The 20,701-nt window shown below is 43.1% G+C and overlaps 1 protein-coding gene across 1 annotated transcript in view; it reads right to left on the bottom strand.

Moving 5' to 3' along the window:
• KCNJ16 (potassium inwardly rectifying channel subfamily J member 16) overlaps positions 1-19,980 on the bottom strand; it is a 39,395-nt gene extending 19,415 nt beyond the window's left edge. Inside the window, exons 1-2 of the mRNA XM_044981590.1 lie at positions 19,966-19,980; positions 19,459-19,529 (exon numbers count right to left, since the gene is read on the bottom strand). The gene's annotated coding sequence lies outside the window, so the exon portion shown is untranslated. The remainder of the gene's footprint in view (positions 1-19,458; positions 19,530-19,965) is intronic.
• Positions 19,981-20,701: the final 721 nt, after the last annotated feature.

Here is a 20,701-nt window from a genome sequence, read left to right as displayed (position 1 = left end):
ACATGACATGAGATCAGTACTTCAGAAATGACACACTTCTCTCTGTATCTGTACTGAATCAATGCCCTCACCTGGTCTTGGGTATGTACAACATTTGCTGATGGTTAGAGCCAGGCAAAATATTTCATCCAAAATATTTTTGGCAAAATTTTCAGATTTGGTAACAGAGAACACTTTTAACAAGGTTAGCCCTTCATTTCAAATGGCACCACTGTATTTCTGTCTTTGCTTTGCTTAGGGGCAGGGGAAAAACCTTCTCTAAATGGGTGTTCACTGATCTTCCCTATGCCTGATTTATTTTCCCATCTGTGCACTCTTGCTCTTAGTTCTTTTCTGACTAGTGTTACCCGCATCATGCTGACATGAACGAGAAAAGAAAAAAATCAAATGGTTTCATGACTGAATCCTACCACAGGAAATGAAAAGCTGAGAATCGTCCCACTGTTCCAATTCTTCTGTCCAGCAAGTCACCACAAATAACAATTGAGTAGCTGAAACATAGTCTCTCCTGTCTGCACTCTTAAAACAATCTTTCTCTTAACTGGCTTAGAAATGAAACTTGTATTAATAGCAGGATGGAAACAAAAGATGAACAGTTCTTTGTGTGGAGCTACACCTTGGTCTTTTGGGCTACGGTATGTGATTCCTTCCTACCAGCCAACAAGGCCTACTAGTGTGTTTTTGAAAGAAGGGAGAAAAGAAGAATCAGATCAAGCTGGTGCCCAAGTCTAAAAGGCAACCAGCAGAGGATTGTTCTTTGTTTTTCTGTCTTTACCCATTGCTATTATTGCAGAATAAGGCAGTGGAAACTTGAATGAAGATGTATATGTTCCATTACCAAAAATGTTTCCTTAGACCCTGAATCATCAAAGCCCTTCAGCACATGGTTAACCTAAAGCCTAAGCTTAAGGCTCATTGAAGACAATGAAGTTAAAGTTAATCTCATGCTTAAAGTGCTTTTCTGAATAGGGATGGACTTACACACATGCTTAAGTACTCTGCTGAACTGGGCTATACAGGTCTCTCATGATGGGATTTCTTATGAGCTGTAGACTGTACGTACTGGCTTGCTATTGCAGGGTGACGGTGATGATGATAATTTATTTGCCCGTCCCCTGAAGAATCTCAAAACATCTTTTCAAACATTAGTGAATGAATCTTCCCAGCCCCCATTTGAAATAAGGAGTTCTTATTATTATTATTATTATTATTGTTGTTGTTGTTGTTGTTATTATCATTATTATTATTATTATTATTGCTATCTCACAGATGTGGAAGTCTAGGCAAAGAAGTGAAGGACTTGGCCTATTCATCTAAGGCAGTGATACTCACATCTCAGTGGTTCAGAAGCCAAATTAGTGATCAACATTATCCAAAAGAGCCACAGTCATGTGAATTCATGCTTTCATTTATTATAGTACTATTCATATTTAAACAGTAGGCCAGGGAAAATATTGATTATTATTCTCACAGCAAGTAAGTTAATAACTTAGTACAAGTTGATAACTTAATAACATAGGCAATGCATCCTGACTGGTTAATTAGTTAGATGGGTTAATAATTAAATCACACAGTGTTTTAATATCATGTGCTTCAAAGAGTCACCGGAGACACATTAAGAGTCTCTTGCAGCTCACAAACCCGTCTGAGTATCAGTGATTTAAGACATTTCTCAGGCCTGGTCTACACTGGGGGGTGAGGGGGATCGATCTAAGTGAATAACATAGCTGAAGTCGACGTACTTAGATGCACTCACCGCGGCGTCTTCACTGTGGTAAGTCAACAGCTGACACTCTCCTGTTGACTCCGCCTGCACCGCGCCCTGATGGAGTACCGGAGTCGACGGGAGAGCACTCGGCGGTCGATTTATCGCATCTAGACTAGACGCTGCCCATTGATCCAGCGGGTAATGTAGACAAGCCCTTAGGCACCTACCACTATGGTCCCACAGCTGACAGCACACAGATGAATTGCTCCACCTGCAGAAAAACCCATTGACTTCAATGGGGCTTCATGTTGGTATATTGGTCCACCCACGTGCTACCAGCTGTAGTATTGGATTCACACTGTTTTTAGATCAGTGCAATTCCATTGGCTCCAGCAAAGTCACTCTTGATTTAACCAGTGGAACTCAGCCCATATCTAACTAGCATAAAAGAGACATCTGAATAAAAGAAGCCAGAGAAAAAGGTGGAGGGGAGCCTCCTCTCATTGTAATTAGCCAGCAGGAATGTCTTTCTGATGGGTAAACTGCAGCTTTCTCTTCTTCTGCTCCCTCTCCCTGTAAAAGTGCTCGCCTCTCTGCTCTGCCTCAGATAGAAAAGCTTCTAGTAACACTCTGAAAAGCACCATGTATGAAATAAACTCTCTTGGCCTGTCACTGGGTCACCACCCCCACTGGTGGATGCATCAGAGGGTGATGACAGCAGCTGGAAGCATCCAGGAGACAAGATTGCCACAAAGAGGAAATGGGAGAACTCTCGTGTGCTACCGTGTCAACCTGTGGGACGCATTTTAGTGGAGGGATTATCTTTGGCAGTGGTTCTCAACCAGGGAACCTACTAGGGGGGCATGAGCATGGCCGACATTAGACTCTCTAGGGCCCAGGGCAGAAAGTCAAAGCCCTGCAGCAAGGGACTGCGGCCCAGGACCCTGAGCCCCACCACCCAGGGCTGATGCCGAAGCCTGAGCAATCTAGCTTTGCGGTACCCCCCTGTGGTGTGGGGCCCCAGGCAATTGCCCTGCTTGCTACCCTTAATGCTAGCCTTGGATTTTATATGCATAAAAACGGGGGTTGTGGCATAGCTGGGCATATGGGGTAGGGTAGGGCTCAGAAAGAAAAAGGTTGAGGACCCCTGATATTTGGGACACGTTCCCTTTGATTTGTGATCATACCGCTCACCTCTCTGGTCCTTCACAATCTCATACTGTCCTAGCAGCCATTACAGTGCTACAAGGAAGAGTTCAATGAGGAAAGAGTGTAATGTATTTTTAGTGCCTTTTAATGCCGTTTAGTAGCTGGGAACAAGGAGGAGGAGCCAGCCCCATGTGATCAGTCTGCTCCACACAGATTGTCAGCAAGTGCTCTGCAGACCACAGTTTAGGAACCTCTGCTCCAGCGTTTGAGAACTGTGTTGTCTCTCTGTCTCCCACCCCCAGGCTTCGTGATGTGGCAGAGGCAAGAGGCAGGTTGTTTAAAAGAGGGAGGCCTTGGTAGCCGAAGCGCAAACAGTAAACAAAGGGGGAGGAAAGGAAATCCCACGCTTCTTAGAGAGCACATCCGTCAGGAAAGACATTGTATGTTACCTTCCAGCCCTTCTGAGTGCGTGATAAACAAAGAGCTCTATTGTCTTTGCGGGAAACACTCTCCCCACCCCCATTCCAACCCCAGCCAGCCAGGCTTAACGAGCACAGGGTGCCCCAGAGAAGGTGAGGGGATGACCCTGACCCTCCCACTCTAACGGGCTTCAGAACAGCAAGGAAGCCATTTGACAGCTGCTGCTGCAGCAACAGGGCTGTAGCTGTGTCTTGAGTATGTGGGGACACAACGGGAAATGGGGAGGCTGCTTGGTGGATCTGTATATTTGCTCCTTTCTCAGCTCATCTTCTCTTCTGGGCTCTTGGGGACCTCTAAAAGCAGAGCCTTGTGACACACTACGGAGTCAACAACAACAACCCCCACACACACACACCCTTCCAGCAGAAATGAACCAATTTCTGTATATGGGCCCTTCACTGCCAGTCTCCTTTCTACTCACCTAAGAGAACCAATACATTGGTTGTCTAGAACCAGACATAAGCCAGACTGATTCTTCAGCCTCCTGGTCATTTCAGCCCACTTTGCTCACAGTTTGTAACCTTCAGTTTTCCTCGGGTGTGAGCTAAAAGCATCTCTATCGATCTGCCCTCCTAACTTAAGGACTCACGTTATCAATTATGCTTCACCTTGGCTTTGTTCCTCGTTTAGGAAGGACGAGCTGGATAAACCTCCTCAAACGGACAGACAGTAACATAGGAACATAGGATTTCCCAGCCTAGATCAGACCCAAGTTACAGCTAGCCCAATGACTTGCTTCTGACATGGCTGACACCAGATGCTTCGGAGCAGGATTCATAACCTTTTTCTTTCTGAGCTGCGCCCCTCCCCTCCCCCCCCCACAACATGCTATAAAAACTCCACAGCCTACCTGTGCTCTGAACAACTGTTCTTCTGCATATTAATTCTGAACCAAAGCATTCCTGCTAGCTCTACACTTCCCAAAAGGAGTTGGGACCATGCGATCATAGTCCTACCATACCAGCCAGAAAAGCTGAGTCAGTGCAAAAGGAATCCTATGCAGTACAAAGCACTGCTTTCCCACCCTGGTTTATTTTTCCACAGCATCTCTAGAGGCATTCTGGCTAATTCAACCAGTGTGTGCCTCTGGGGACTTCCACGGCTGTGGAGAACATCGCCACTCAACCCATCATGGGCTATATCTTTACACGGCTGCAGCGTAGCCGTCATGGGTGTGGAGACTAAATTAATCTCTCTACTCAGCAAAGTCCAGCCAGGTCAGGGCTCAGATGCATTGGCTTCCACTGGTTGCACCACTGGACACTACTACTGTGTGTGCTATGCTTCTCTGCATGTCACTGAAGTTTTGATTCCTCGGACTGTCACTGGTAATAATAACATCTGCTCTAAAACCCAACTACAGTCGAACCCATTTATCTCGACCTCGGTTAACTTGCCAATCCTATTAAGTCGACGTTTTAGAAGTGGAACCGCCAAACTCCCTCTTTGTCTTATCGGTTTCTCATCGGTTATGTTGATTCTTTAATCTTGCCGAACCCTAATATCTCGAGCACAGAAGAGCGCCGAATTTGCCACTAACCGAGGTCGAGATAAATGGGTTCGACTGTAACTCCGGCGGCGGCCCTGCCCGGCTCCTGCCGCATCCCTCCCCGGCCACGCGACTCCTGCCCTGGCCCCGGCTCCCCAGCCGCGCGGTTCCCCAGCCGCCCGGCTCCCCGCGTCCCCGACCCACCGTGTCCCCAGCCGCCCGCTCCCCGGCTCCCCAGCCGCGCTGTTCCCCAGACGCCCGGCTCCCCGCGTCCCTGGCCGCCCGGCTCCCCACGTCCCCGGCCGCCCGCTCCCCGGCTCCCCAGCCCCGCGTCCCCAGCCCCGCGGTTCCCCGCGTACCCGCCCGCCCGGCCCCGCTTCCCCGGTCCCCGCTTCGCTGCCCGCCCATCCCCCCGGCCCCGCTTCCCCGGTCCCCGCCCGGCCCCGCGGCCCCGGGCCCCGCCCGCCCGCCCGGCCCCGCATACCCGGTCCCCGCTTCGCCTGCCACCCGCCCGCCCGGCCCCGCTTACCCGGTCCCGCTTCGCCTGCCGCCCGGCCCGCTTACCAGGTCCCGCTTCTTTGGCTGCCCGGCTCCGGGTCCCCGTCCACGACCGCCCGGCCCCGCTTCGCCGGATCCAGCCACGTGCAGGCACCGCGGTAAGGGGGCAGGGAGGGGGTGTTGGAGAGAGAGGGCAGGGGAGTTCAGGGGTGGGGGGGTGGATAGGGGTTTATCTCGATCATCGGTTATCTCGACGCTTTTTGGCAAACCCCTAGGCCGGCGACATAACAGGGTTCAACTGTAGTAATTTTTTACAAGGAAACCCTACATTCCTAAGCCTAAGTGCAACTGTTCTCAAGTGTGAGTTATCAAAAGAACTAAACAGCAGATATCTTTCATACTGTAATACCTGTGTGCGTTATTAAGAAGACATTATGTGGTGTGAACCTTTACAGTTTCCATGATCTGGCTACAATCTTTATTCTCTGTCTCTTTTTTTCCTTTCTCTCCTGATCACTGTAAAAACATTGCAGATACTTTACATATCTCTGCATAAACTCTGATCATGAACTTTTGAAAACAGATGCTGTGCATATATTGTTTATTAAGGGCCAGATCCTTAGCTCTTTTAAATGAGTGTAGTTTAACTGACTTCAATTTATATCAGATGAGGATCTGGCCCTACAGATTTACGTTACAATATACAGTGTGTGTCATGGGTAAGCAGCAGATTAGCAAAGCCACAAACGATTAGATACTTTGGAAAAAAAAGACTATTCTATTTAATGTCATCATTATGAACTAGAATTACTGTGTCATGCATAAAATCAATACAGCACTATATCTGACAGGCAATTCGCAGCTCCATTTTTCACCAGATAAGTAACTTTAATATGCATCTGACTTTTTCTGATTCTTCAAGGTTTTATTTCCATGCCTGTCATCATATGCATTTTTTTCCTGTATTTTTTTCCATCAGAAACTGTTCTGAATCGTGGTCAGCGTCCCTACTTTAGATGCTAAGGGAGATAACACAAATGCTTGGAAATCTTTCTGGTGGAGAACAAGATAACTGAATTCAGACAGAACTGGTCACAACCAGCTCCAAGGTTAAGTGATAATGAAACACAGTTTAATGCACCAGTGCTTAGCAAGACACTGGCATGAGAAAGTGTTCCACAGATTGTAAAACGTAAGCAGTCTCATGTTCTGCCATGATTTCTAATATAGATATGAAAGGAGAAAATATACTTAGTTAATTGCAGGGTTGGATGCTCAGTCAACCCTGACACTACAGGGTTTACATTTAGAGGGCCAGATCCTTACATGGCTCCATTGACTGCTCCTTGCCGATTATACCAGCTGAGGATCTGGCTCAGAATTCTTTGAAAACAAAGTTGCTGTGGGATTTTAAAATCAATCTGTAAATGACACACTGAGGTATGAATTCTTATATATACCTACATGTTTCTCCTGTTTTCTAGTAAGTTCAATGCAATCTAATAACTCACCCACAGGGTATAGATCACTCCAGGTTGCAAAGTCCTTGAAACCTTGGTTTAGGTCACATAATTAGTTTGTTTTATTTATTTGTTTTTAATGCCCATGTCCAGTGATCTAGGGGCCTAATCCAAAATCCTTTGAAGTCAAGGGAAAAAGTCCCTTTAATTTCAATGGGTTTTGGATTAGGCCCTAGGTACACGTACAGGAATTGCATTAAGGCTGTGATTTTCAAAGGAACCCAGTAGTGTTAGATTTCCAATTCCCATTTATTTTCAATGGGATTTTCAATCATGCCTAACTCCCTTAGGCTCCTTTGAAAATCCCAGCCTACATATATATACACAAATGCATATAGCCCTTTCTCTTTCTTTTGCTGTTCATTGTTTTTATGTCTGAGCAGGCACCAGCCAGACCAGAGCAATCTAGTTGCAAGAAAAAAAAAAAAGTTGGATCCCATCTTTTCCAGTGCAAGGATACATTTTAGCCTTTACGACCGTGTTGCCGGGAGAGTGGAGTCATTGCCCCACCTCCATCCTCTCACTGCCAGTTGTCTTGAAAATAATTGTTTCTTTAACACAAGGACATCCGTAAACCTGAGTCTGCATTTTTGGATTGCCTGTAAACAGGCCACACCCCAAAACACTTTCATTTTCCACCCATTCCAGGCGTCCTTTTCCCCCTACTTTCCATAAACTGAGGGTGTATCATGGTTGCCAAGGGTGAAGGATTCGCTGTAGACAAGGACAGCAAGGCATGCTATCAAATGGATCATTGAGCCAGTCTTGCTCCTGTTGTCTTCAATGGGCACAGCTGCTGGTCATAAACCCGGTGGGAGCCTGATGAATCCCTCAGCCCTACTAGCAGGACAATCAGGTTACCGGGAAATCCAGAAGGCCAGTTTCCTCATCCACTGTTGCATAGGGAGACTACTTCAGTCCTGGACTTGAATAATTCACCAAGAAATCTGCTTGCCAGTGTGGAAATAATTGAATACCTAAGGGCGCAGTTCGTTTAAAATTAACTGGATCTCTGGGGAAGGATGTGGATTATTGCAACTGAATAGAGCCCTTATTTATCAGATGGAAAAGGTTAATGTCATTTCCTTACTTTCTTACCCACATCACCATTTATGGAGAGCAGAAGGTGCAGGCAGCATAAGAACATGTGCTTGATTGTTTAAATCACCAGAGCTGTTACTTTAATAAAAGAGAAAAAAAAGAAATTAACATTTCTCCTGGTTTCCCATGGGGGAGTTATAGGCCTGGGAAAAAATAAAACACTGAAGGGAGGAAATGGGCTTGTGCAGCACCTGGACTTTGATTTGACATGTAAGAATATTGGGGTTTTTTGCATTCACATCTACTGTTCTTATAAGGAGACCCAGGATCAGACTAGCCTTAGTTCATATTTATAAAGAAAGAGTACATTAAAAATGGGCACGTTTGAGTCCTTAAAAAAAGTTTAAAGACAGTGGAAGTAAGTTTTGCAAACAAAGCAGTTGTAATCCACCTCCCTCCCTCCTGTAGTCTTAATAGCTATGAGGCTAAATATAAATACGAAAGTAATTCCGTTTTCAAATACACTCTCTATGAATAGTGCCAGTTGTGGGTGTGCTGTCTATGGAACATTTCACTTCTCGACTCCTTTTCCTGTTTACATGGTGTCTAAGGTGCTCACAGTCCTTCCCCATTCCTTCTTGTTGATGGCATCAGTTTGTAGGTCTTGGAGTTCCAGTCCTTTTCTCATCCAACTTCTCTTGACAGAGTCTTTCCATCATATCCTCAGTCTTTCATGTTCTTTCTTGCTGCCTTCTTCCTCTCATGCTTCCTTTGCTGGTCATTCTTCTCCCATTCTTATCACATGCCCAGCTCACCTCAAACCTGTGCTCTTCAGCCTACCTATCACTGAAAGTCCAAACTTCATCTTCCACCTCATTTCTTCCATGTGCACTCTGTCTACCATCTGTTTGGCTGCCATTCTCCTCGTTATATTGTTTTCTACTATGTACATCTTCTTTTCTTCCATCTCCCTGAGACCCACTCTTTCCAAAGCATGGAGCAGGCCAGGACAAACACACACAGCAAGCACCTTTCTCCTTTCAGTTTGTTACTTTGTTGCTGCCATTTCATTGCCACCCCTGCATATTTGGTTCTTCTTTTCAGTTCTCCAGCTCTCTCTCATATGGCATGAAGTGTACTTCCCCAGTGCACAAATGCTTTCTTCTGATTTAACTTTTCTCATGGCACTTTAATCTCTTAGAATATGTGTTAACTGCTTATACTAAGCAATTTGGTCCACCTTGTATTTAGCTGTGACACTCTGAGTTCCTTCCCCAGACCTGAAGAAGAGCTCTCTGTAGTTCAAAAGCTTGTCTCTTCCACCAACAGAGGTTGGTCCAATAAAAGATATTACCTCCCGCACCTTGTCCCTCTGAATGCACTTTTGAGTGTCTCATTATCCTGGTCTGCTTCCTCAACCTCTTTGAATAATTCTTTCATTCTTTTTAACGTTTCTTGTACATCAGACTTCCACCACCAGCTTGTTCTCCAAGAGCACCCCACATTACCACGCAGTGCTGGGCCATGCGCAGCTGACACGTTACCAAGTTGCAGTCAGGAGCTAAATAGTGGAGTCAGGGATCAGGAGCTGGGGTCTAGGGTTTGCAGCAAGACAAGATCTGGAGTGCAAGCAAGCATGTGATCTGCATCATTGCTCAGACAGCTCCTTGTGAAAGCTTCCTGAGTTATATACCAGCACAGCCCAATCAGTGAGCGGTGGCACAGATCACCACTAAGGCCCTGCTGGACGATACTTCCTGCAGTGCTTAGCTTCACAGGGACCCCCAGCAGGACCCTTGCTTGAACTTCTGGTGATGATGTGGAATTGTCAGACGCCTACCACCCTTGTAGTCCCAGGCCCTCATCCTGCAGGTTCTTACACTTGACCTGCCACATGCTATTCCCGCTGCCTTAATGAACCTTTCAATGGAAATAAGACTGAAATTGGCTAAGGGACTGGACTGGGACTGTGGTGAGCTGTGTTCAAACATTGACTGTACCACAGCTGGACTTTGAGCAAGCCCCCATTCTCTATTCCCCTGCTGCAAAATAGGAATAATAGTGTAAAACTCGATCTCTCAGGCGTTTTGTGAGGATAAAATTAATTAATCTTCCAGAGGTGCTCATCTATTTCTGTAATGGAGATACTTAAATCCAGGTCTGATTGAAATCAGTAGAAAGACACCTAATGATTTATATGAGATATAAGTTGACCCCGTATTCATTTTACATAGCTTACCAAACAGCCATCTGAGATGAACTATTAATAGCTAAGAAGCTGAACAATAACTGCTTTAACATATCTGCTTAAAAAAACACAGCATCTCTGTTATACTTGAGTAAATTAATGTATGTATCTAAATACAGACGACCACTTTGTGACTATTGAGTTGGCTTCATTGAGGGGCTAAAGAAATATGTCACAGCGGAATGAATTTACTCTTATTCTTTCTTGCCCACAAAGCAACAGCTTTCTCAAACAACCAAACAGCTAGATAGTACGACCAAAATCTCTCATGTAAAGCAGACCTTGACTCTTTTTTATAAATACTCTGTAGACATAAAGCCACTCGTCAATTAAATGTTACTCTCCTGGGCTGGGACATTATATATGTTCATTGAAATGGAATCCCTTTCAATTCACTTTGCTAATGCAGTATTCATGTGCATTAGCCTTGGAAAGACAATGGAATTGTTTGAATAAATTCAGCCACTATTGAGGATTTCGATTTATTCTAGTAGATTGAAACTGGGACCCACCTCCCCACTTCCTGTACTTCAGTATTTTATACCCTGTATCCCTCTGTCAGCAGACACAGGTCAGTCTGGCTTTAGCACCTGCTCAGGATCAGTAAATTAGAGACATTTAATTGTTGGGAAGAGAATTCAAATGTGATATCTGATAAACAGACAGAAGCCAACCCTGAAAAACCCCGTAGCCAACTTCTGGGATTCCAGGAGGACATGGAGGGAGATTTTCTCCAATGTACCTAAGGGAGCTAACTTGACTTTCCTTGGGAGTTGTGCTCTGACATCTCCCCTGGTGTCTCCCTGAGCTCATCAGTGCACGGAGGGGACTGCAGCCTTTTCTACACTTCTTCAAGGACTTCAGTGTATGCTCCTTCTGCATCCAGCTAACTTTGCTAACCAGACAGTACTTGGGCAGGGCCATGCTTTCCCCCTGCCCCCCCCACACCTTTTGGGCCATCCGTGCTGCTAGGGGTGCTAGTCAGCAGGAGCCCTTAAACTCAGGAAGACCTATGCCTTCCCTTCCCGTATTCCCACACCAGGTTCAGCCACAATCTAGCTCCTCATATGAGAGGTTATTATTTTGCATGGCTGAATATTCATAACAACAGCACGGTGCGATTCTTCAGCACCTTTCATTCCAAAGCTTGGTTACAAACTTGACAATCTAAAATAGAACCATACATGGAGTTCACTTTATCTGCTGCCTCTTTTGGTGGAATGCAGCGGTTGTATAACCATATCCGATATCACCCTGCACCAGTTTAGGATACAAAGTTAGGCTGCTAATTAGATTGTAAGCAATCTGGGGTGGGGACCATGTCATTGCTACATGTTTGTAAAGTAGTGCCCCAATCCAGGACTGGTGCCCTTAAACTCTACTATAATATAAATAATCAATAATAATTAATATGACAATAAATTAACCTGAGTGACAGGAACTGGGGTCAGCAGAATGCAGTTACCCAAAATGGCCTTTGGATTGGAGTTCTAACAACTTTTCTTTTAGACAAAATTGCCTGGAAGCTTTATTGTGCTCAGGATATCAGTTTTGCATGTCATCTGAAAGATAGAGCTGAATGTCAGGCTGGGTACTAATAGAGATGTATTCTGTTTTCATCCCTCTGGCATCGTTTAATAGGCTGAATAGTCATTACGGTTTAACAAGCACAAAGTTCCGTTGCTCTTCAACTGGGCCTCATTAAGATAAAGAGAGGGACCTAAGTGTTGTGTTTGAGTGGGCGCTATCCATTCAGCACCACAAAAACCCTGCATGAGCAAAGACAAATAAAGCACAGGATTGTTCAGAAAATGTAGGTCTCTTTTCAGCCTGGAACAGCGCGACCTTGAAGATGAAACAGCAAGTTGATGACAAGGACATTCTGCAAGCATCTCATCCTAGTTAATGTCACTTATTGTTCGTTTTAAAACACACCTGCTTTAGCCTTAATCTTAAACATACAATCAAAGTCCATTTTGTTAGGCTGTTTATTGCTTTATGTTGTTCCTTCATAGTAATCAGGGGAAGCTCATTCTTCTAAATCTGAGAAGAAGAAAAAAACTTTTTCCAGATATAAGTTTCGTATGATTTTGTACTTGAAAACAAATATGCTGGGGGGGGGCTTTTGATCTTCAATTAAACATCTTTAATCCTAGCAGCAAATGCAACTTGCTGCAGAAATAAAATGGGGAAAATGTTCCAAACTATAAAATTTTTCCAGTGGCATGACCCAGCTAGCCATGTCTTTTGTTACTGGTGAAAGAGTCTATGCAAAATAAAATACAATATTTTGCTTTCTCTTCATCCAGTTAATATTAGTTAAGAAATTATAAAAATGTTGATTATGTTTTCTCCCCTTTATCTAATGGGATTCACTGCAGACAGTAATAACTAAGTAGAACAAACTGTGTAATTTGGGGACCCAATCCTGCATTTTGGGCAAAACTCCCATTGAAATACATCAGCATTGGCACCTTAATTTCTTCTTGGTATGTAGATAACAGAAAACATCTGAAGCTCCTTTGAATGTTAGGGGTCCATTTTCCCGCTGAGTATCAAGTCAGCTGACATTTCCATAGGTGCAATTTTTTTGTGATAGCAAATAATTAGTTGAGCCTGCTTTTTCGTGCCCACAGTACATTACAGTAAGAAATATTAGAAGTTGCATATTGCGCTGTCTGTGCCCACAAAAATATGATTATGGTTATTTTCAGGAGCAACATTTATCTTGCAAAAATGGAAGCCAGATAAGGCCCAGTTGAAAATTAAGACCTAGATATAATCCTCATTTTCTCTAAAGCTATTATTATTTAGAATATATTCATATGTGGCCAGAAGGAACACCCTGTGTGAAAGGCATGAAAAGGAATACAGAATCTTATTTTTAAAAAGAATCCTAAATTCTAATGGAGAAGTTTATTTAAAGGACTGGATTTCTCTTTCTCCAATAGAGTTCCTTATTTGAATTTGGCAACTTCTGTGTCTTTGTGTTTGACATGGTGCAGTATTTTGCAGAGCAGAGTAAGATATTTTTTAAAATATATATCATCTCTACTTTTAAAAGGTGGCTCTCTGAGCTTATCAAAGGGGACAAAAGTTTTCCAGTCATACACACATACCTCTTTACAGGTTAAACGTGATAGATAAAAACTAGTCATGGAAAATAGCCTGAGCTCCCTAAGGATAACGGAGCATAATTTTGGAGATCAAGGCCATGTGATTCTGGAAAGCCATTATCATGCATCCCTGTGCCAGAGTTCTGTATTCTGTAGATTAGAATGGCTTTCAAAAAGCTTGTGATTTAATCTTATCTGCAGTTTGCTGCTTTGTGTGTTATATTCTGAAACATAAAGTAAATAAGAATAATATAATGCTTTGTTTGCTTAGTGGTGGAAACTGATTTGGGTTATCAAATGAAGTCTCATAAAAATGTATGGTGCCTCCTAATAAGTACCTGCTACTTATGTTCAAAATATAAATACTATCTCCTTGAACAGGTGTTATCAAGCCAGGCCTGTGTGCTTAGCAAGGATCATGATTAAAAGGTAAATATATACAATTCAGAAGACTAGACTGCAGAATACAGTTGAGTTGGCCTGCTCTAATCTGTGTTTAATTTTCCTATTTTCCATTGCCCCAGAGCTTTCATAGACTTTCCAGGCTCTGACTGGTATGAAATGAATTGATAAACTTCACTATCTGATATTTCAAGAGACCAGTTCCTCTCAAGAAGACCAAAAGCTGATTCAACTCCTGTGGCACAATGAGAGTTGAATCAACTGCCAACAGAGGAGAGAATTAGCAAGGTCAATGGGACTTAATCCAGTGCTCATTGAAGCCCATCTTTTCACTGACTCCAATGAGTGCCTTTTGTTCCCTCTCCTGTCATATCCTTGGGCGAACTTACAGAATTAATACAATGGACACCAAAGATATGTAAACGTAAGTGAATGGCTTATGTATTATTGACAGGTTTCAGAGTAGCAGCCGTGTTAATCTGTATCCGCAAAAAGAACAGGAGTACTTGTGGCACCTTGGAGACTAACAAATTTATTTCAGCATGAGCTTTCGTGGGCTACAGCTCACTTCTTCGGATGCATAGAATGGAACACACAGACAGGAGATATTTATACATACAGAGAACATGAAAAGGTGGAAGTAGGCATACCAACAGGAAGAGGATTCAAAGGACTGTATTGAACAATGTGCCAGACAAGAATGGACCTTGGGAACAAAAAGTGTTAAGTGGCTTTCTTGAGGAAGATCTACAGGGAGGTAAATGCAAATTCTCCACCTCCAGTTATGCAAAATCCCAGCCTTTTGAAACTACGCCCTGTGGAGAGAGCCATTGTCTGCTAATCACTTGTTATATAAGGCCAAGATCAAAGGCCCACGCAGCGTAGAGGAAAGACTAAACTATTCCTGGTTGTTTTGATTCTGAATCTGACACACAGTTATAAACTGGTAACCACAGGGAAAACCCCGTTGTGGATTATGAATGATTGATAGCTACCAAGCCCCAAGGTTGGAGTGGAATGACTCCTGGCAAGCTTTTTAGCATGTGTGTAGGTCCTTTTGCTCTTTGTTTTCTCTGTAATGCTTTCATCTTAAGAATGAGAGTGCTTTCAGCTGGAACATTCTGATGAACAATGACAACATTTTGCAAAATCATTAGTGCACTCGTTTTTGAACCCAGCTGTACAGAGTCACAGCCCAGTGACTTCGCTACAAGATTGTTCTTCCCACTGTCTCTAGCAAAATGTACTAGCAAGAAGTGCTCATCTACCCCTTATATGTAATAAAACTAAAACAGCTCTGGAAAATGCGGGGCCACATATGGTCCCAGGAATAATGATTAAGATGAAAAATCCTCATTGACCAGAACAAAGCAGCACCGAGCAGCTTTATCCAGAGGATGCCGTATGCCAACTCCTCATGCCCCTAATAAATCTGCATTTGATCGTGTGCTATAAGTCCTTAAGCATATTGTAGAAACTGGATAAATCCTCTTTTGGAATTTACTAGCTTTAAAAAAAAATGAAAATGAATAGAATTCCATTTATTTTAACATCAATAGATTTCCTGTAAAAGAAACCCTGACATTTTGGGGTGGTATTATTTTATTTTAATATTTCACCACTGCAAAATGCTATTATCCAATGGAATCACGGGCTGCAGAGCATGTGAGACATTTGACATGTAAAGAAGGACTTGTTTAATTTTTTCCTCCTATTAGTCAAATGAATGCCAATGAGCCAGGATGAATTAATGGTGCTGGAGAATGTCACCCTCGATGCTTGTGGTTTATACTGCTGCTGAATATAAGCACACAGCGATAAAAAGACCACACGTTAAGGAAGCTATTAGCCAGGATGGGCAGGGATGGTGTCCCTAGCCTGTGTTTGCTAGAAGCTGGGAATGGGCGACAGGGAATGGATCACTTGATGATTCCCTGTTCTGTACATTCCCTCTGGGGCACCTGCCACTTGCCATTGTCTGAAGACAGGATACTGATCTACATAGCTCTTTGGTCTGACCCAGTATGGCCATTCTTACTGTCTATACTCTGGCTCCCACTGGTAAAGCTGAGCTGGGGCTGGCACCAGCGGGAATGCTTTTCTAAAATTCCCTAATGTACACATGGCCTACAAGCACAAAGAGTTAATTGGTACCCACAGACCTAGTACAGTCCAGGCGGCAGCAGTGCAAAATTCCCCATAATGCACTTCTGTCGTCTCTCCACTGACCCAGAGAAATGACACGCTTAAAAGGGTCAGGATGGAAATTCAAGTTCTGAATAACCCATCTGTTCCTAGGCGTTCTGCTGAGCCTTCCAGTCAGCAAATCATGTGAGCACGGGCTGCGTCCCATTGTTTGTGCGTATTTTAGTAGCTAGGCCTCCCTGCTTAATGTTCAGCACATGCTCAAGGGCTTTGTTGAATTGCCAGATTGCACAAAATCACCAGGAAATAGACTGAACTCCACTGACTCATCTCAAATATCAAGCACCTGAAGAATAATAAGGCACTTTAGCCTGTACAGCCCGAGGGTATATTTGAATAGATGGAAGGTTCCTTGTCCTTTTGCCAAGCCTCACACGCTTCCAGAGAACCTGTTTTGATTTTGTAACCTCTCGGAGGATTGCAACATCGGACTTCAGCTACTTTACAACAGGTGCCATTTTGTTGGTCATAACTCTGCAATTGCCTTTACACTTATTTTGTGAGCAGACTAGGAACAAGCTAAACCCATGATAAATCCATGAGCTTCTTGAACGTTAATGTCATTCCACATTTACTTTTCTCCTTCTTATGGGCCAGATTCTGACTTCTTTCTTCACCTTGGGCCAGATTCTGTCTCCTTACAGACAGTGCTTACTACCCTGAAGTATTCCCGTTCATTTCAAAGCTATTCAGGGTAGGAGTCTCAGAATCCTGCCCTGTGTGGCATTGTTAGGAATTAGTTCAACATCTGTTATTCACCATAGCAACTGCACATTACCCTCTCCCCAGGATCATGACAATTCTTACTGCTAACTAAACTACAAGCACCGATCGGAACAGGGACTGGCATGAAATCCCATTTCTCACTGCTTAGGCTGCATTCCTTTGCATTGATCAGGGCAATTCTCTGTCCAGCCCAAACTAGATCCTGGACTTTGTTGCAATTGTACTTTCCATCTTGCAAGCACAGAAAAACACGTCAGTGCACCTAGGATGGCTGAGGGTGAATGAGACCAGTGTGATTTTTCTCTCCCGCCCCCACAAATGGTAACATTTTTAATGTTTACAGGAGCAAGCTATGCATAAATAGCTCCTAAACTGTAATTTATAATTTGCCTCCAAGGCATGTGAAGATGGTGAAACTTCATGGATCCTAGTGCTTATTGCAATGTGTCACCCTTATATAATGCACTTGTGAACCTTTGCTTACCACGTTCTCAAAGCTACTAGTAATTACTATTCATTATTTATATATTTCCATTACTGCAGCACTGCGCAGCCCTAGTCATGGATAGGACTCCATTGTGCTAGATATGTACAAACAGAACAAAAGGACTCTCTCTGCCCACCTGGTTTTGATTCCTAGGAATGTAGGAACTTAGGGTCAGACCAATAATCTGTCTCTTCTGTGTGTATGGACAGGGCTTAGCAAATTGTGGATGCTGCTGTGCTGTCGTATCAATACATCATAATAATAATCTTCCCACCAGCAGAGCCCAGTATCTTAAGAAAAAGGTAACTCCATAATACAGCACATACCCGAGTGTGCAATGTTAGACATGGTGGGAGGGAGGAGAGGAGATTCCGTCCTCACCCCTCTTTGAAGGCTGTGTGAATCAGGAACGAGAGACTGTTTAATGGTAAGAATTAGAGGCTGTGTTCTGGTCTCAACTTGCCTCTGACTGCCTGTGTGAATTTGTCCCAGTCATTTGACGCTGCCCCTGTGTCTCAGTTTCCCCATCCATAAAATCCATTACTTACCCCATTCAACCAATAGTACTACTCGTGGAGTAAATTGCTCTGCGGTGTGAGTCAGAGTGGAAGAATCTGGTTCTTCATCAATTAATTAATGTTTGCAAACAATTTTATGGTAATATTATTATTATTATAAATAATGCACCAGATCTTATCTAATATTTACAATAGATTCTAGATACAATTGAATAGACAATGCCTCCATTACCCCTTTAATTTCTTTTAAAATTGTCTTCCATTAAAACTAAACTCCAGCCCTTTAGTTATTACCTGAATTTTCTTTGTGCACTTAATTTTGGCAAAGATCCCTCTGAACCCTTTCCCTACTCAAAACCTCATCAACAAGCATAAAGGCAGAGCTCAGCTGCTGAGCTCTCTTAGCTAGGCACCCACTATGAGCTGCTTTATACCATACACACAGGCAATACAAAGCAAATCCCTGTATTGTGCCAAAAATCAAGCTCATTACTGTATCGGGTTACAATGGCATTCTAGCCCTTTATGTATTGTGCAGATGAATCAACAGCTGGCTTCCCTCACAAAGAACCTTCTTCCCATACCCACAACTACGCAGAAGGGAATAAAACGCAAGGGCACAATCATCTAGAAGGAGTAGAATAATTTAGCTACACTGAGCTTTTCAAAGGTGCTGATGAAAACCTTAGACCTTAATACAACAGAAATAATAAGGCCATCTCTTTGAATGGGGAGATCTGTTAAGACAGTAGTGAAAAAGACAGAGAGAGGAAGATGCAGGGTATCCAGTCTGGTGGCCAGGGAAATGGAGGCAGGAGAAATCTGTGCATATGTGTGTGTGTGATGTATAGATTATGATTTTTCATAGCTCATAGGCAAGAAGAGACCACTGTGATCATCTAGTCTGGCCTTGAAAGGGTTCATTGTCACTACTCACTTTAAATCCTAACATGATATAAATTGAATTAGTATGAAAACAGTTTGGTCTATCCAGTGACCTGCTTTAAAAAAACATGTAAGCAGCCAAAGGACTTTCAGTGTGATGCTACCACAAACAGGGCTGGGTGGGAAATGGTTTTCCCATTCCATGAGAATTTTTGATGTTTTGAAATTGTTCCCAGTCCAAATTTTGAAAAGTTTAAATCTTGAAAATTTTCATGAACCAAAGCGGGGGGAGGGGGGATGAGAGGAAATAGTTCAGAAGAATCAGTATCTTTTGTTTCAATAATTTTGAAATGCTTCAGTTCCATTTCAAACCTTTTCTTTTAAAACTTTCTAGTGTAAATTTACTAAAATTTTGAAAGAAAGTCATTTCAACTAAAAAAAATTAATAATTGTTTTGAAAAGTTTCAATATTGTCAAAACATCCTGTTTGACATTTTCGAACCAGAAAGTTTTGATTTTTTAAGTCAGGTGTTTTGCGATCAGTTTTGGTTTCAACAAATCAGCACTTTCAGAAGAAAAAAAATTGTCAGAAAATTCCCAGATCTACCCACACAATCTCATGGACAAAAATTCACAACTCTGAGCAGCATTTCTTGCTGTCGCTTTTGCTTTGCAAGGGAGATCTTTCTGACAACATCATAGCATGACATAAAGGTATATGAGCCAAAGGTAGAAAATATCATCAGAGCAACATGTATCAGAGGGGTAGCCGTATTAGTCTGGATCTCTAAAAAGCAACAAAGAGCAACATAACATTTTCCTTCATTCTGAAATCCTAGCTGGATGTTCTCCCGTTCCTACCTGACACAATATTGATATTGTTTTCTACATGCTGTGCTGCCCTGCTAGAAAAAGCCAACATGGAAACTTGAAGTGTCTCTCCAATATATAGGTAAGATAGGAATATTAAACGTAAAGCACTTTACCTTTGTTCATTCTTCCACAAGCAAGTTATATCAAGTGCCCTTTTGGTATCTGCGTACCTGCGGTTGTGAAACTGTAAAGAAAAAAACCCATGCTAGGTTAATAAAGAAAGGCAAAAGCCACAAACTCCAAAGATTCAAGTTAAACATTTACCCCAGTTTGCTCCTACACTCTAACCCTGAGGATCTACTTAGCTAGCTGTTGGCATCTTGAGAAACAGGTGACAGCCACTCAGCAACATGCCTGGTTACTTCCCTGTCTGCTAGTCAAACACAGGCTACAGAATGCTAAGGTCACTGAAGCACAGCAGGCTAAGATTTTCTATGTAAGAAATACCATTCACAATAGAAGTGATATTTCAAATGTTTACAGGCAGGGTTGGTTGGCAAACACCTGCTGAAATGTTACTATAGAGCTAAGGCACTTAAAGTTCCTATGTTGTCTTTTTTACAGTCTTTTGTTCCTAGGGTAAGGTGGAATTTGAAATGTGTATGAGAATGTGTACTAACCTCTCAGATGGGTGGGTTACATATTACATGGTGCTACAAGTTAGACCTCTGAGTTTGAAAACTGTGGTCTCAGTCCCTTAATTACAAGATCCAGCCCGTGTTCTAAATGAATAGCATGCCGGAGGCAGCGGGAAAGTAACTTGGAGGCAGCCCAAAAGCAATAAGAGTCAGTACAGTTGCAGGCATTGACCTAAATCATAGAATATCACAGTTGGAAGGGGCCTCAGGAGGTCATCTAATCCAACCCGCTGCTCAAATCAGGATCAATCCCCAGACAGATTTTTACCCCAGTTCCTTAAATGGCCCCCTCAAGGATTGTGTTCACAGCCCTGGGGTTTAGCAGGCCAATGCTCAAACCACTGAGCTATCCCTCCTCCCTCTTCTCTAGTTCTTAGGGCCAGATTTACAGAAGTATTGAATTACCTAAAGCTGCAGATAGACATCTAGTGGGATTTTCAAAAGGGCCTAGGCAGGTTAAGTGCCTACTTTCCATTGAAAGTCCTTTATGATTTTTCCTAGAGAGTTTGCATGGGCAGCAGTAGCTCCCAGAGCTGAGAGTCCAGGGCAATTCTCTATGTGTTTTTGGAGTGCTCTGAAAAACTTGGCGGATTTATGAAAAGCTCCCTTTTACCCCTTCCTCCTAGGCACTGCAGACGAGTATCCAAAGAATCACAACTTGTTTGAGGTCTCATGTACATAAACGAGACTGTGGGCTGTGTCTCCTCATGCTAACAAA

Source organism: Mauremys mutica, chromosome 12, assembly GCF_020497125.1.
Source record: "Mauremys mutica isolate MM-2020 ecotype Southern chromosome 12, ASM2049712v1, whole genome shotgun sequence".
NCBI lineage: Eukaryota > Metazoa > Chordata > Testudines > Geoemydidae > Mauremys > Mauremys mutica.
The sequence above is the reverse complement of the archived record's forward strand: the minus strand, read 5'-3'. Positions and strand labels throughout refer to the sequence as shown.